The sequence below is a fragment of the Hylobates moloch genome, unplaced genomic scaffold (assembly GCF_009828535.3).
Source record: "Hylobates moloch isolate HMO894 unplaced genomic scaffold, HMol_V3 SCAFFOLD_5, whole genome shotgun sequence".
Lineage (NCBI taxonomy): Eukaryota > Metazoa > Chordata > Mammalia > Primates > Hylobatidae > Hylobates > Hylobates moloch.
The window spans coordinates 84,661,061-84,677,985 of record NW_026652280.1 but is presented as its reverse complement, the minus strand read 5'-3'; the positions used below and the strand labels follow the sequence as shown (position 1 = coordinate 84,677,985).

General features: G+C 49.8%; 1 long non-coding RNA gene across 1 annotated transcript; it reads left to right on the top strand.

Annotated features, from left to right (window-relative positions):
- The first annotated feature begins 2,739 nt into the window (after window positions 1–2,739).
- On the top strand, window positions 2,740–15,952 carry LOC116469002 (uncharacterized). The gene is made up of 3 exons (XR_004248180.2): window positions 2,740–3,725; window positions 15,570–15,667; window positions 15,759–15,952. It is a non-coding gene; the product is annotated as an uncharacterized LOC116469002 (long non-coding RNA).
- Window positions 15,953–16,925: the final 973 nt, after the last annotated feature.

Sequence of the window (16,925 nt, the reverse complement as noted above, 5' to 3'; positions counted from 1 at the left end):
AATAACAAGTTTAAGGGATTAAGCACTTTTAAAGTCTGATTAAGGGGGTGGGGGGGAAAAAAGAGTAACTACCAGCCATTTCTCCAATGGACATCTCTTCCACAGACCTCAACGTGAGAACTGCTCTAGTTTCTATAAACTGTAAACCTGTGGTGGTCTGATTATCCTGATACTGGATTTTCTTGTTTTCTGTTACACCTTGAGTCATTTGCCTTTAGGATTCTAGACAGACCTAAGGGAAAAAGAACTGAAAACATATTTTGCCCCCCCCCCCCCAAAAAAAAAACCAAAAACCCCCCCCCCCCCCCCCCCCCCCCGCCTCAGTTACACATCCAACCTCTCTACATTTACAAAACGAATTCAGGGTGAGGAAGTAAAAACAGGTCATCTATTCACAAAACTGAAACACTTCATTACCCCAACTAAACATACAAACTGCTTACAGATTTGCTGAGATTTTGTCTCACTTTTGGCTATCAAATTCATTTGGCTTTCCTCAAATTCGTAAAAAAAAAACCACAAACTTGCCATCTACTATTTCTCCAGGACTTGGCAGTCTGCCCTCAAAAGCTTCAGACAAGATTCATGAGTATAAGCCTGAAAAAGAGAAACCTACAACACCCGGAAATCGGCCTACGTCCCCATATAAATCCCCTTACACCTCAGTACGACACTCCCCCATTACATAAGAAAAGTAAATAAAAGGTTACCATACTCAAGTTCCAGAAAAACAACATATTGCCGACCTCACGGATTTTTACCAACCACTCGCTTTCCCTGTGGCCTTGGCACACTGGCATGCTGGTCTAGGATCCTCTATCTACGCACAACGCCTGCTCGCCTCCTCCGTGTGGTTGCCAAGCCACGCCGCCTGCTAGCTTCATCACCAAATCGCACAGGCTCCTTCCTTGAATCCTTTTTCCTAGCTTCACCACCAAATCGTTAGCGCTCCTTCCTTCTTCCTAGCTTCCTTCACCAAATCGCACTGGCTCTTGGACTTTTTCCTATCTTCACGAACTGCTGCTTGCTCCTCAGTCCTAGCTTCATCAAACACTGGTTCCTGGAATCCTGTCTGCTGCTGTCTTCCTAGATTCACTGAATCCACTTCTGTGTAGCACCTGGGTCAGCTATCAATTAATGCTAGCCCTCAGAATTTAAAAAATAATCTTAACTCAAAGTCCAATGCAAAAACATTAAGTTGGTAATTACTCTTGATCTTGAATTACTTGTTACGAAAGTCCTTCAAATTTTTCAAACTAAGCTACTGTATTTAAGGCCTTCCAAATTCTTCTAACTCTTCCAAAAGCCTTCTGCCTTAGTTTTTTAAAATTACACCAGTCCTTTTAGTAGCTTTTTGATGTGATTTTTAACCAACTTCCCTTCTAGCTTCAAATATTCTTCTAAATTGGTTCTGGTCTACATAAAGACCCTCATCTTCTCAAGCTTTACCTTCTAACTTCTGCACCACCAGAAACTAAATTGATGGGCTTTTAAAATAAATTGGTTACCAATAATTTCCTTTTCTCAGTGCTATTTTATCCAATTTTTGGCTTTATATTTTTCTATCTTCTATGCTTCTCCAATACTTGTCTTAGCTTCTGTTTTTCATTTTCTATCTGAAACTCTTGACAATATTTTCATTTTCTATCTTGTTTCTATCTTCCAGTTTTCTTCTAAGTTTGTACATTTTCGCCCTTAGTTGCTTTTGTTTCCTAGCTTGTCTAATTTTTTCTTCTGCTTCCTACTTTTCAGGTTTAAATTTATCTTTTTTCTTCTAAAAGTATGTTTTTATCTTCTAATTTCCCTACTTTTATTCTTTTCTTCGCCTTCCTGTACTTCTGTCTTCCAGTTTTCCACTTCAAACTTCTAATCTTCTCCAAATTGTTTCATCCTACCACTCCCAATTATCTTTCCATTTTCGTCTGCGTTTAGCAAATGCGTTAAGATTAACTAGGCTTTCAATGACGCAATTCTCCCTGCGTCATGGATTTCAAGGTCTTTTAATCACCTTCGGTTTAATCTCTTTTTAAATGATCGCCTTCAAATTATCACCTACAACTTTTAAAGTAAACTTAAGCTGTTTAAGTCACCTTCATTTTAATCTAAAAGCATTGCCCTTCTACTGGTATTAATTTAGGGCTCTGTAGTCTTCTCTCTCAATTTTCTTTTAAATACATTTTTTACTCCATGAAGAAGCTTCATCTCAACCTCCGTCATGTTTTAGAAACCTTTTTATCTTTTCCTTCCTCATGCTACTCTTTAAGTCTTCATATTTTCTCTTAAAATCTTATGAAAATTACATTAAGAACTTAACGCTAAACAGTATCTTAATAACCTACTGACTATATTTCTTAAGTAGTTGTATTAATCTCTATCTTTCAAAGAGAAAAAAACTTATCTGCGGTTTCCTCAAGCTCCGCCTGCGCCCTCAGCAGAAGCCCCTGCGCTGGCTGCCTCAATGCCTGCCGCACAGCCCGGGCGAGGCTTATTTATAGACGGAAGACAACTCGCAACACCGGAATTCGATCACCTTCCGCCGCCTTTGTGAGGGAGGCAAAAAGTAGTTCATCGGTTAAAAATAGGTTCTAGTTTTACTTTTCTAGATTTTTCTTAACAGCTTATGGAACTTGAGTGCAAACTGCACATGCAGAAATATTTAAATTACTAGCGTGTGGAAAGATCTGAGCTGAAAACTTTAGACAAAAGAAACATGTAAATCATATTTTAAATGGGTCATCAAACACCTCACAAAACCCCCGGAACTTTTAAAATACCTCTTAAAGCACTTTTTGTGTTCTCTTGAGGGACAGTAGATATAGTTTACTACCCTTTGAAGGAAGATTAAGGTGTCATAGTTCACGGCTTTATTTTCCATTACGCAACTGAGCCCCAGTCTTGCACGGACGGTTGAGAAGTGGCAAAATGGCTTTCTCCCCCCACTGCCTGCAGTCCTGCGACTTGCTCCAAAAACAGCCACGTTTTGCTTTTTTATTCGAGAAATCCGAGCAGCACGGGCTGTCTGCTTGCGAAGTCTTAGAAACGTGAAAACCCACTCTTGGATAAACGCCTCACTCCCACACCACAGAGCTGCTCCCCGCCTGAGCCCCGTGGTCCGTTGGCTGCCAGTGGCCCACCCTGATCTGCGGCCCCCAGTTGCCGCCAGTCCCCCACGGCCCGCACGGAAATTTTTCTACCGTTTTTCAGCTTCCAGGCTCTCCTGAAAGTGCTCACAAGGCAAATCGCCATGGAAGGCAAGTTCAAGTGGCCTTTTAAAGTAGCCCGACTAAGCGAATGGTTTTGTCTCCGAAAACACAGGGACCTTGGGCAGCCAGTCAGGGACACACCCTGGAGTGTTTACACTGCTCTGGGTCTGCTTTTCTAGGGGTTTTTGTTTTGCAGATTCTGTTATGCCTGGTTAGGTCTGAGCTTCAAACTTTCTGAACCGGAGCAGGAAAAAAAGGTAAAGCTTTCCTCCAAACCCCAAGAACAAACTGCAGGGTTTGACTGGTTTTATCTAAATACCACCACCTGGAATGGCCAGCCTAAAGGGACGGCTAAGGTAACAGGACAACTCGTCGCTGCGTCCCAAGGACTCAGGGAAACCTGGGCTCCGGGAGGCAGCAGAGGGGACCCGCCTTCAGGCGGGTTGAGGTCTTCAGACGAGCTGAAGCTTCCCAGCTCCCGGTTTCCGCGTTGCTAAAATGGCGCGACGCCTAAGAGGGCAGGTGAGAAGCCAGTGCGGGGGTCCCAGTCCTTTACAGAAGCCTCGGGCTGCGGGCCGCGGAGAAGAGAGCGGGGGCGGGGAACGACTGGGCAACCGGCGGGTCTGCGGCAGGGACAAAGGCCGGGGGAGGGGCGGCTCGCGAGCGCCGCGCAGGGATACGCGAGGGCCGTGAGCCGCCCTCCCTTTGTGAGGCGCTGGCTCGTGGGCGGGCGCCACTGGTTCTAACCGGCTCTAGCCGGTCCTGGCCGCCTTCCCGGAGCTGTGGCGGTTGGCGCAGGGCGTGACTGCGCATGCGCGCCCCACCCTAACGTGTGTGCCTGTTCTGGGGAATGGCATGGGGGCGGGGTGGCAGCTGGCCTGGGAACTTCTCGGTCGCTGCTGCGCTGTCACCGCACTTGGGGGCTGGTCTTCCTTTCGTGGAGCTGCTGCCCAACTTCCCTTTTCAGTCTAGGTCTTCCTTTCCCACCTCTCTCCTGTCCTTTGTCATTTCCTCCATATAGTCTCGATGTCATCCATTAATTTAAAATTAGAACACGACCCTCGTGTAGCTATCAAGGGCTATGGCGTTATTGTAAAATATCTTCGTCGTTTGTATGTCACCAGGTCTTACTAGTCTAGAATTCTCGGGGCAGAAGTGGTCTCAGGCCGACCTTGCAGCAGCCTAATTTTTTAGAAAAGAAACAAGCAATGACCTAAAATGGAGAGTTGCAGGGCACACACAGCTTGGAGCTGGACGGGGTGGTGACACCCACCCTCTAAGCTCCCTCACCCCCGGGTCTTTAGAAGCTGTATCCATGGCTTGTTTTTAGGCAGTCAGCTACGAGGGGAGAGATTAGTGACGCTGTATAGGTTAGGACGGCAACTATACAATGATACAGCAACTCTGTGAAGTTGATTTCTAAAACCCCTTTGGCTCCTGTAAATGATGCAGGTTGTGTAAGGTGTTGGGGAGCTGCCCTGGGGGCTCCAGCAAATGAAGGTCCTGTTTTCTGGGCCAACTCCTTGTCCCCACCTGCCCACATAAAGCAGGGCCTGTTGAAGCAGCTGTTCTCAATTGACGCTGGTGAAACTGTTCTTGTTTTCTTTTCTTTTCTTTTTTTTTTTTTTTTAAGCCTGTAAGAGTGGAATATTACTGAGATGCAGCCGGATCCCTTCAGGCACAGTCCTGATGCTTGCTCTGGGGTTGGAAATTTTTTAGTAGAATTTTATCGCTGGATGGAGGAAAACTGAGGCAGGTCACCTCGTTTCGCAAATGGGGATTTGGGGGCCTGGAGATTTTGTGATTTGCCTGAAGTGACGCACAGCTAATTAATAGCAGAAGCTGTTCTTGAATCCCAGATTTTCCACGTCCTGCTGCCTCCCTTCCTCTCCAGCACTTCTGTCAGTCTCGCCATCTGCGGTTTTTCTATATCTGGGAGGGAGGACCTAGGACCTGCTCTGTGCTATCTCTGCTCTCTCCCTCACTCAAGAGCGAGTGAGATGAACGTTAAGAGCCCTGAAGTGCTTTAAATTATTGTCAGTGTCAATGCATTAATTTTCTTTACAGATTACAGAATGTTTCTTTCTTTTTTTTTTTTTTTTTTTGAGACAAAGTCTCACTCTGTCGCTGAGGCTGGAGTGCAGTGGCGCGTTCTCGGCTCACCGGAACCTCCGCCTCTCTGGTTCAAGCAATTCTCTTGCCTCAGCCTCCTGAGTAGCTGGGACTACGGGTGCCTGCCACCAAACCCGACTAATTTTTTGTAGTTTTAGTAGAGACAGGGTTTCACCGTGTTAGCCAGGATGGTCTGCATCTCCTGACCTCGTGATCCACCCGCCTGTCTTCCCAAAGTGCTGGGATTACAGGCTTGAGCCACCGCGCCCGGCCGCCAGAACGTTGTAAGTCATCCCTTGGTATCCATGGGGCATTGGTTCTAGAACCTCTCCTCGGATACCAAAATCTGAAGATGCTCAAGTTCCATATGTAACCTACACATATCCTCCCATATCCCTTAAATCATCTCTAGTTTGCTTATAATACCTAATACAACGTAGTTTTTATATTGTATTGATGAGGGAATAATAACAAGAAACAAAGTCTGTACATGTTCAATAGAGACTCAATTTTTTAAAATTTTTCTTTTTTTTTTTTTTTGAGATGGAGTTTTGGTCTTGTAGCCCAGGCTGGAGTGCAGTGGTGCAATCTCAGCTCACTACAACCTCCACCTCCCGGGTTCAAGCGATTCTCCTGCCTCACCCTCCCGAGTAGCTGGGGTTACAGGCATGCACCATCACGCCCGGCTGATTTTGTATTTTTAATAGAGACAGGGTTTCACCATGTTGGTCAGGCTGGTCTTGAACTCCCAACCTCAGGTGATCTACCTCCCTTGGCCTCCCAAAGTGCAGAGATTACAGGTGTGACCCATCATGCCCGGCCTTTAAAAATATTTTTGAGGCTGGGCGCGGTGGCTCACGCTTGTAATCCCAGCACTTTGGGAGGCCGAGGCGGGCGGATCACGAGGTCAGGAGATCGAGACCACAGTGAAACCCCGTCTCTACTAAAAATACAAAAAATTAGCCGGGCGTGGTGGCGGGCGCCTGTAGTCCCAGCTACTCGGAGAGGCTGAGGCAGGAGAATGGCGTGAACCCGGGATGGGGAGCTTGCAGTGAGCCGAGATCGCGCCACTGCACTCCAGCCTGGGCGACAGAGCGAGACTCTGTCTCAAAAAAAAAAAAAAAAAATTTTTTTTTGATTCACAGTTGTTTGAATCCACAAATGTGAAAACCCATTAAGGGGCCAAGGCGGTTGGATCACATGAGGTCAGGAGTTCCAGACCAGCCTGTGCAACTTGGTAAAACCCGGTCTCTACTAAAAATGCAAAAATCAGCCCGGTGTGGTGGCGCGCTCCTGCAATCCCAGCTATTCAGGAGGCTAAGGCACGAGAATCACTTGAACCCAGGAGGTAGAGGTTGTGGTGAGCCGAGATCGTGTTACTGCACTCCATCCTGGGCTACAGAGCAAGACAACGACCAAAAAAAAAAAAAAAAAAACAACTCTAAAAAATGAAATAATAAAAAAAGCCTAAAATTGCCATGTACTTTAGTGAGGAGATTAATAATATATTTGATTATGTGGCCTTCTCACCACTCTTGGAACTAAGGATCTTTTTAACATAACATTGAATTTTTTTCAAGGCACCTTTTCTCTGGACTGCGTCTGTGCTCCTTTTAACTTCATAATGTCCGATGGAAGCTGCTCCTTCCACTAGTCCTTTAATATCATGTTTGTTCCCTTTCACTTTAGTCTCAAACCTAGACTTCATTTGGGCCTAAGGACACAAATATAAGAGGGCAAATTTGTTTTAGCCAGTCATCTCATGCTCCCCTCAAAAAAGCCCAGGCTAAAAATAGAAGGCCCTTGGTTCTGGTTTCTGGCAGTTACTCCACTGACAAACAGCCCTGTGACCTCAGGCACCAACCCAAATAACTTCCCACTAGCAACTGAGATATGTAAAATGAGAGGATTCCATGCAAGAAGCCATGATGCTGATTCTATAAAATACAGTAAACAAAGGTATGGGGAGAGGACATGAAAGACTTTAGGCTGGGGCCGGGCGTGGTGGCTCATGCCTGTAATCCCAACACTTTGGGAGGCTGAGGCAGGCGGATCACCAGGTCAAGAGATTGAGACCACCCTGGCCAACATGGTGAAACCCCATCTCTACTAAAAATACAAAAATTAGCTGGGGTGTGGTGGAGGGCACCTGTAGTCCCAGCTACCTGGGAGACTGAGGCAAAAGAATAGCTTGAACCGGAGAGGCAGAGGTTGCAGTGAACTGAGATGGTGCCACTGCACTCCAGCCTGGCAACAGAGCAAGACTGTCTCAAAAAAAAAAAAAAAAAAAAAAAAGGAAAGATCCTAGGCCTCCTGGCTGTACCTTCGAGAAGGCGGTGTGCTAAAAGGGCAAAAATTTTGCATCCAGCATCCAAGCTTATAGTCAGCAGGCCCTACCTTAATCCTCCTGACTCACGCCAGGCCAGAAACCTCCAGAGAATGCCAGAATCCACTCCACCCCTTCCCTGATTGGCAAGTCCGGTCAGGCATAGTCAAGAGACAAGCTTCTGAGAGATCCTTCATCTACGGCCCTGGAGCCCAGAGGCCGGAGTGGCTGAGTCTTCATGGCACCTGGATTCCTCCCAGGCCTCCTTTGATTTTATCTAATCCTGTAATTTTTTCTTTATTTTTTTATTTTTATTTTATTTTTATTTTTATTGTATTTTTAGTGTAGACAGGGTTTCACTATGTTGGCCAGGATGGTCTCGAACTCCTAACGTCGTGATCCGCCCACCTCGGCCTCCCAAAGTGCTAGGATTACAGGCTTGAGCCACCGCGCCCGGCCAGTAATTTTTTCTTTAATTCTGCATTTCCAGAGCTCTCTAGAAATGCAGGTCAGAAATGAAGGGCAAAGACAGTCCCAAGAAAACAACTTTTTTTTTTTTTTTCTTGAGACGGTTTTTTGCTTGTCACCCAGGCTAGAGTGCAGTGATGGGATCTCAGCTTACTGTAACCTCTGCCTTCCGGGTTCAAGTGATTCTCCTGCCTCAGCCTCCCAAGTAGCTGGGATTGCAAGTGCCTGCCACCATGCCCGGCTAGTTTTCATATTTTTAGTAGAGACAGGGTTTTACCATGTTGGCTAGGTTGGTCTGGAACTCCTGACCTTAAGTGATCCGCCTGCCTCTGCCTCCAAAAGTGCTGGGATTACAGGCACGAGCCACCACACCCAGCCCAAACTTTCTTGTTTTCTAAAGATTTTAGGAATTTGCAGTTCCCAATCCCGTCCCCTGGCTGCCCACCTTCCCAGAGCCGATTGCTGGAACAATGTGACCTTCTGTAGCTGCTGCACAAACTTAGGCTCCCTCACCTACTGTGACCGCCCCCACAGCAGGAAAAAACCTACAGAGATGATGCAGCTCAGAGCTCTATGATATGGAAGACGGAACATTGTTTTCTAGGGGATTTTGGACAGCTAATAATTTACCCTGTAGAATATGTAAAATTATCCCTTGAAACCCACCAGACAGGCCCATCACTTCACAGACAGCTGAGGGCAATTCCAGCAAGAATGAATTACAGAAACTAGAAGTGGCTGTGTCATTGACCTTCCCAAAATGATAGGCGAAAGAGGCAGCCGGGGCCTCTTCCATCACAGCCCTGAATCACCAGGGCAGGAGGGTAGGGGAAACAGATTCTCTCTTCCTGAGACAAGAAAATATCTTCTAAATGAACCCACCTCTACTTCTAGCAAGCATTCCTTGTTAGATAGAATCCTCTTTCGGGGAGGGGGATAAAGGAGAAAGTGTCTTTTTTGTTGTTGTTGTTCTTTCTTAGGAGAAAGTGTCTTAAGAAAGCAATTCCCAGTTGCCTCCTTAGCGCAGTAGGCAGCGCGTCAGTCTCATAATCTGAAGAAAGCAATTCCCCACCCCCGTGCCTGAGAGTTCCAGGCTCCTAGTTCCTTCCTTGGTCTATTTGCTGCATAATATACTTGGCCCTGGGCCCTGAAGCCTGTTGGTGGATCCTTCCGGAAGGCCTGGCTGTGGCAGCCCAGCTGTAGCACTGTGGGCTGTAGGAGGACAGGTTGACATCGAGGGGCACAACGGGGCTGTCCAGAGGAGATGTTTGGCCCCTTTCCTCCCCTGCTTAAAAACTCTGCAGGACCCCCCTTGGCTTCATCCTAGCCTCTAGTTTCTAGACTTCCTTTCCTGGGATGCCTGCCCTCCCACGGGCCCCTCCTTTTGAGCCCAGTTAGTCTCGGACAGAGACTTCCTCATTGCCCTCCTCTCCCCTAGCACAACAGAGTCCCCATGCCTTCCTGGGGGCCTCCATCGTCCCTGCCACGTCTGTAGAACCGTCTATCCACTCCGTGTGCATCTTTATTTTCTGTAACGTGTATTGAGTGCTGTGCCTCACAACAGTCCTGTGGGGGAGGTGGTGTTGCTCTCCCCTTAGATGGATGAGGAAACTGAGGCAAAGAGCTGTCGTTTGCCATATCACCAGAGCCTGGCACACAGTAGAAGCTCCATGTGTGTCTACTGAGTAATGACTCAATTAATACATTGGAGGCCAGGCGCGGTGGCTCAAGCCTGTAATCCCAGCACTTTGGGAGGCCGAGGCGGGCGGATCACGAGGTCAGGAGATCGAGACCATCCTGGCTAACACGGTGAAACCCCGTCTCTACTAAAAATACAAAAAATTAGCCGGGCGTGGTGGCGGGCGCCTGTAATCCCAGCTACTCGGGAGGCTGAGGCAGGAGAATGGCGTGAACCCGGGAGGCGGAGCTTGCAGTGAGCCGAGATCGCGCCAGTGCACTCCAGCCTGGGTGACAGAGCGAGACTCCATCTCAAAAAAAAAAAAAATTAATACATTGGAATAGTATCTTTTTTGGAATTTATAACACACACACACACACACACACACACACACACACACACACACACGAACACAACCAGAATACTGAAAAGCTCCCACAGGAACAGATCATTCCATAGGAACAGAATGGATTTAGACTGGATGTAAATGCGACTGCCCATTAGGATGGAGTGGAATGGTGCTGAGCTAGCTGTACTGCGTGGGAAACTGGGAACTGCTTTCCTCTGGAGGTCTGTTCAGAACTTCTGAACCGACTGCCATCCACAGAGACAGGGGAGAAAACCCGGAGGCCACCTGTGGTTTCCATGCAGCTCTGATGCAGCATTCACCCCTCTACCTCCTACCCACTCCCTGCCCGGTGCAGGGTAGTGAGCCCGGCTCAGCCCTTGCTGTCCTTGCCCCATGATGAGTCACCGCAGGAGACGCCTGCTGAGTGAACCTTCCCAAGTGGCCTGAGGGAATAATGAGGCTCTCAGGGAGTCGCAGCCGCGTGCTTATGTCCCTGATCTTTTCAGTCATGCTTCGGGTCCCTGGCAGATGTTTGTATTGGCCTGGCATACCCAGCATGAGGCTGATTAAACATCCTCCATGAGCATGCTCACACACATACACACACACACACACACACACACACACACACACATACATTCATTCTTCCTCAATGCAAGTGTGGCCCACATCCCACAGACACACATCTCCTGGGACAAGGTGGCAGCGGCCACAAGGTTTCAGGCACTTTGCCGGAGTGTGTTTCTCAACAATCCCGGATTAAAACAGAAGCCCGCAGAATGACAGGGCCTTCTCCTGAACTGGTAATAGTGGATCAGAGCCACCCAGTGTTTGAGTGGAATAAACCTCTAGGTAGCAAGTTCCCATTCCCGCAGGTATCCTCCGGAAGCTGGGTGACCTTCCTAGGGTTCTGCAGTATCCCTGCATTGCAAAGAAGCTGGTCAAGAAAACTTGAGATTTTTATTCCAATCCTGAAAATCCATAATTCTAAGTAGCCCCTCATGTTACAATTGAAGAATCTAAGACTCAGAAAAGTTACATTCCCACGGCACTTTTTTTTGTTTGTTTTGTTTTTGAGACGGAGTCTCACTCTGTCGCCCAGGCTGGAATGCAGTGGCACGATCTCGGCTCACTGCAAGCTCCACCTCCCGGGTTCACGCCATTCTCCTGCCTCAGCCTCCCGAGTAGCTAGGACTGCAGGTGCCCACCATCATGCCCAGCTAAATTTTTTTTTTTTTTTTTTTTTTGAGACGGAGTCTTGCTCTGTGCCCCAGGCTGGAGTGCAGTGGCGCGATCTCGGCTCACTGCAAGCTCCGCCTCCCGGGTTCACGCCATTCTCCTGCCTCAGCCTCCCGAGTAGCTGGGACTACAGGCGCCCGCCAACACACCCGGCTAATTTTTTGTATTTTTAGTAGAGACGAGGTTTCACCGTGTTAGCCAGGATGGTCTCGATCTCCTGACCTCGTGATCCGCCCGCCTCGGCCTCCCAAAGTGCTGGGATTACAGGCTTGAGCCACCGCGCCCGGCCAATTTTTTGTATTTTTAGTAGAGACAGGGTTTCACGTGTTAGCCAGGATGGTCTCCCTCTGACCTCGTGGATCTGCCTGCCTCAGCCTCCCAAAGTGCTGGGATTACAGGCGTGAGCCACCGTGCCCGGCCTTCCCACAGCACTTTTTAGAGATGTGGGCAGATGGCCTCTGGGGCCCGGACATCTCCCTGAGTTAGCTGTAGGGACACTCACACCCTGGCTGCCCACCCTCTGGGCTTTCTCCTGGAAGCTTATCCAAGGGGTCAGGCTGCATTCGGTCTAGCCATGAGGGAAACAGATTAGTACAGGAAGTGTTACAACAGGAACAGAGCCCAGGAGAGGCTGTGTTCTGGCTAGAAAATTCCAGAAGCCAGGCTGGACATGGTGGCTCACGCCTGTAACCACAACACTTTGGGAGGCCGAGGTGGGCAGGTCATTTGAGGTAAGGAGTTCGAGACCAGCCTAACCAACATGGTGAAACCTCGTCTCTACTAAAATACAAAAATTAGCCGGGCGTGGTGGTAGGTGCCTGTAATCCCAGCTACTGGGGAGGCTGAGGCAGGCAGGAGAATCGCTTGAACCCAGGAGGCGAAGGTTGCCATGAGCCGAGATTGCACCACTGCCCTCCAGCCTGGGCGACAGTGAGCCTCCATCTCAACAACAACAACAACAAAAAGGATGTGTAGGATTTAATAGACTTTCATGAGGGGCAGGGGGTGGAGAATATCCCAGACAGAATAGGTGAACAGAGGCCCTGCACCTGCACACCCCAAATTGGCAAGGCTTGTGTGGGGAGGAGGAAATGACTCGCCAGGTGGGTGCTGAGTGCGGCTGTTGGCAGGAAAGCAAGAGAAGACTGCAGTGAGGTCTGGGCTGGTGTGGACACCTGGAGAGGGCCATGGACATGGCTCTTAGGGCAGAAGGATGGCTTCTGAGCTGGGAGAAGCCCTGGCTTCCAGAAGCATTGGCTGCTCTGGGCAAGATGGCAGAGCTGGGAGAGGCAGCAGAGGGGAGGGCACTGAGTCCCAGTGCCATAGCCCAGGCCAGAGGTCATGGGGCCTGGATTGGGAGTGGGGGGGGTGGCCATGGGACAAGAGAAAGGAAAGGCTGTGAAAGAGTGGCTTGAAGCTGCCTGTGCCCGCAATGCGGGCCTCCTCCCTCCTGTCTCTTAGTGCCCCAGTCCTTCCAGACTCCTGGTCTTTGCTGTCTTCGGCCCGTCTTCTGGGAATGCTCCTCTACAGCTCTTCAGAAGGCAGACTCTTCGTCGCCCTGACCACAGGGCACTCCTTGCACAGGACCCCTCTGGCCACTGTATCCACAGTCGCTGCTTATCACCACCCCATCAGTAGTCTCTGCCTACATTTTCTCGGATGACTATGTGTTTGTTAACAGGGCTCCCTCACTCCTCTGTGGATCAAAGGGGACAAAGGGGATTCCAGAGTTTCCAGTCCGGTTGGCAGGGAGGCCTCAGGCTCACTCCCAGTACAGACATGAGAGAGAGGCAGGTCTGTGCCAACTCCACTGAGGGAGGGTCCCTCTCACCCTGGACAAAGGGCAGGGACATCATAGGGATGCCATTTTGCATTCGCAGCTGCTGCTGCTGTTCAGGAAGGCCTAATAGGAGGTGGGGTGGAGCCTGGAGCCCAGAGTAGGGAAAGGAAGGCCAGGCAAGGGGAAGGAGCTGCCAAGGTCTTCCCAGCTCCTCTTTCCCCTTGAAGTCACTTTTTCCCCTTGGTAGCTTCTAGAGATAGAAATATAAAATACTTCCCCTGAGAAAACAGTGGACCCAGATCATTTCTGGAGAGCAGAAGTGCTGAACCCACAATATTTAGGTGCCCCTGGGCGTGTTCCACCCCTGCTGCCCTTACTCTGGGGGAGGCTCATCAGTGATGAGCTGATCTGACTCAAGTACTGCTGTGACGGAGGAGGCTTTACTCCTCTTTGCCCTCCCAGGAGCAGGGACCCTGGGGCGTCTGGGACTTGTCAGGCACGGGGGATGGCTCTGGTATTTCATGGCAGCTCAATGCCTCACATGCCTGAAATTCTGATGTGTCCACTCCACCGGCCTTCTGTGGCTGTCCTCGTGACCTGGAGGCTGTCCTCGTGACCTGGAGGCTGTCCTCGGCCTCTTCAAGCCTGCAGCCCCCACAAGCGGAACTCAGCCCAGCAGGGCCTAGAAGAATGTGGAGCTGGGGACTGAGTGCTGGGAAAGGAATCTGGGTGGAAATTTCCATGACTCTTCTGCTCAAGCAAAGACTGCAGCTGAGGCCCAAGATGTCAACAGAGACCAGGGCCCAGGTCACAAAGGGTCACTTTTCCTCTCTCTGGGCTCTTTATCACCTACTGCCCCACCCTGAGCCAAGGCCATAAACCTCATGCAGTCCAGCCTCCTCTGTTCCTGCCCTCTCCACCCCCGCCCCCACTGTTTGTGGCAGCAGGATCCCTACTTTCCCTACTTGCACTGACCTCCCTCCACTGCTCCCCACGGTCATGGCCACTCTCCTGGCAGTGGGAGCCCCCCAACTTCAGGAGCCAGGTCAAGACCCCTTGAACCTGGTCAGTCCACGCTGCAGATTCCTGCGGCCTTCCCCGCCCAGTGACGTCACCAGCACGCCTGGGACTGTGCCCTTCATTTGGTGACTCAGCTGTTGTTTTTATTTTTTTATTTTTGTTTATTTTCTTCTCATTGTCCAAACCCATCTCAGCTCTTGTTATCCTGAGCTATGGTGTGTGGCTTTTCTTGCTGTTTGTCATTGTCACCTGTCTTGAAACAAGAGTTCATGTCTTCTTATAGTTCTGCCTCAGCTCAGGATGGCTCTGCACAGGACTTAGGCAGCATCCGCCCACACGGTCAGTCCCCTGCAGCCTTGGGCTGGTGCTGGGGACTCTGAGAGGCTCACCGCAGTCCCAGTTGGTGGTCCCTGTGGATTCCCCAGCCAGATCAGGCAGAAGTGTTTGTGGTTTGCCCTCCCTCTCTGCCCCCAGCCAGAATTCCAACCTGGCCAGTTCTAAAAGCTGAACTGTGAGGACTCAGCCCTGCCTGGCGCAGCCTTCCCTGGAGCCTGGCTGGCTGCACCCACCAGCCGTCAGCTCTGGCCTAGAAACTTGGGGATCCTGGAGACAGCAGGTCCTGCTGCCTCCCTGTCCTCCATTCAGCCTTAAATGTCCACCTCCTTGGGGGCCTTCCTTCAGCTCACCTGCAGACCATAGAAGTCTCCCTGCTGTGCACCCATCCCTTGCGCTTTGGCACTTCCCACTCCGCCCCAGGGTGTCCTGTAACATCGGTAGCATGACAGAGGGCTTCTTAGAGAGAGGGCGCCCCTGCTACCAGGGTCCACAGGCTCAGTCTGAGCCTGGTTCCTGTTTGTGGTGCCCCTTTCTCAGGCCTGTGGGGATGTCAGGAGCTTAGGACAGCCCCTGGCTCAAGAGATGTCACTCCTGCTTTCGGTACTCAGTGCAGGCAGGGTTCAGTGCAGCAAGTAACAGCTATGGGTTACTGGATTGGCTGCAACCATTGGCGACTGAGAGATCCCTGCAGCCCTCCCAGCCCCCCAATCTGACTGGAGCCAGGCCCACGGGGGGAAAGGGTTAAATGTGGCAGTGACTTCATCCCTGCATTGGAGCAGGCGGAGGAGGAGTAGGTAAAAAAATCAGGACACAGGCTGGGTGGAATTTTCCATGCTCATAAACAGGACCAGTCAGGGTTGCTAAGGGAGGTCACCATGGAAACGGTCACGTGCGCCTGCCTCCTGATTATTCCACCCTGGTCAGGAGGATGATGCAAGCTCCGAGCCTCTTCATTGGCTGCCACCTTTCTCTTGCCACCGAAATCTGGTGGGAGATTGGCCGAGGACAGTTGCTGGGCTGGAGCTAGCCTTTCCCTTTCTCCCCCATCCCTCCTACAGGAACCTGCTGGAAGCTGTTGTTCTGAACCAGAGAAGGATGAAAATAGCTGCCAAAGATGTTGCCATAGCAACTGCTTTCCTTCCTGACCTCCTTGGAAGTTAGTAGTTGACTTTGTAGTTGAAGTACTTTTCTGAAGGCAGAAGAGGCTGTCAGCCATTTTACACTGACCTAACTTTCTTCTCTTGAAGGTGAACTCCCTCATTTTCCAGAGTCGTCAAGGAATTTCTGTGCCTCTACCCATGGCTTTGGTTACCAACCCACCCCTGGGGGCCTTGGTTTCTTTCTGTGAAATGGAATATTCATTCCAGCACTCACTACCTTCTAGGCTGGAGTAAGGCTACAACTTTGCAAATGCTCTTAGTAAACTGTAGAGCTCCGTGCACTTCCACGTGTCTTTACTTGACCAACACTGACACTCCCTTGGGCTAATGGCTCTATAAATTGGAGGATGGGGGCAGCTAACTTGTTCAACAAGCCCGGAGCCCCAGGACAGAGGACCCCTTTGGAGTTTGATTCCTGTTCTATCACCAAAAGCCCCTGGGACCTTCAGCAGGTCACGCAGGCCCCCAGGGACTCATTTTCTCCTGTAAAAGGACACCTCTCTAGTTACCTCAAGAGGCCCCTTCCAGCTCTGACATTCCATGACCCTACGTTAAGGGCCAGCCTGCTTGCCATAATAAATCTGTGGAACTTACCATCCATATAGGAGGTGAAAATGCAGCTATGCTGCACTGAATCCCTTCTACATGGCAGGCACTGTGGCACATGCATTCACTGAATTTTCACAGAAGATAACTGTCATGATTACAGCACCTACCCATTTTACAGATGAGGAAACGGAGGCCCAGAGAAGTTAAGTAAACTTGCCCAAGTTTGCACAGCCAGTAAGTAGCAAGGTCAAGACTTAAAGCCTGGTGGTCCAGTAGCTAGTCCACACAGCTGTCTTTCTAGGTACTGACTAGAATGACAAAAACAACATGGGTCAGTTCATAGCAGGTAAAATGTTGAGTGGAGCAAACCCTGGACGAGGCACCAGCAGCCCTGGGTTCTACCCTAGGTTGTGCCATCAAGTGGCACCCTGTTACCTCCAGCAAGTCACTTCCTCTCTTTGTCTCAGTTCTCCCATCTGTAAAAATAAGAAGTTAACTGACTGGGCATGGTGGCTCACGCCTGTAATCCCAACACTTTGGGAGGCCGAGGTGGGCAGATCACCTGAGGTCAGGAGTTCGAGACCAGCCTGGCCAACATGGCGAAACCCTGTCTCTACTCAAAACACAAAAATTAGCCGAGTGTGGTGGCATACGCCTGTAATCCCAGCCACTTGGGAGGCTGAGGCAGGAGAATCGCTTGAACCC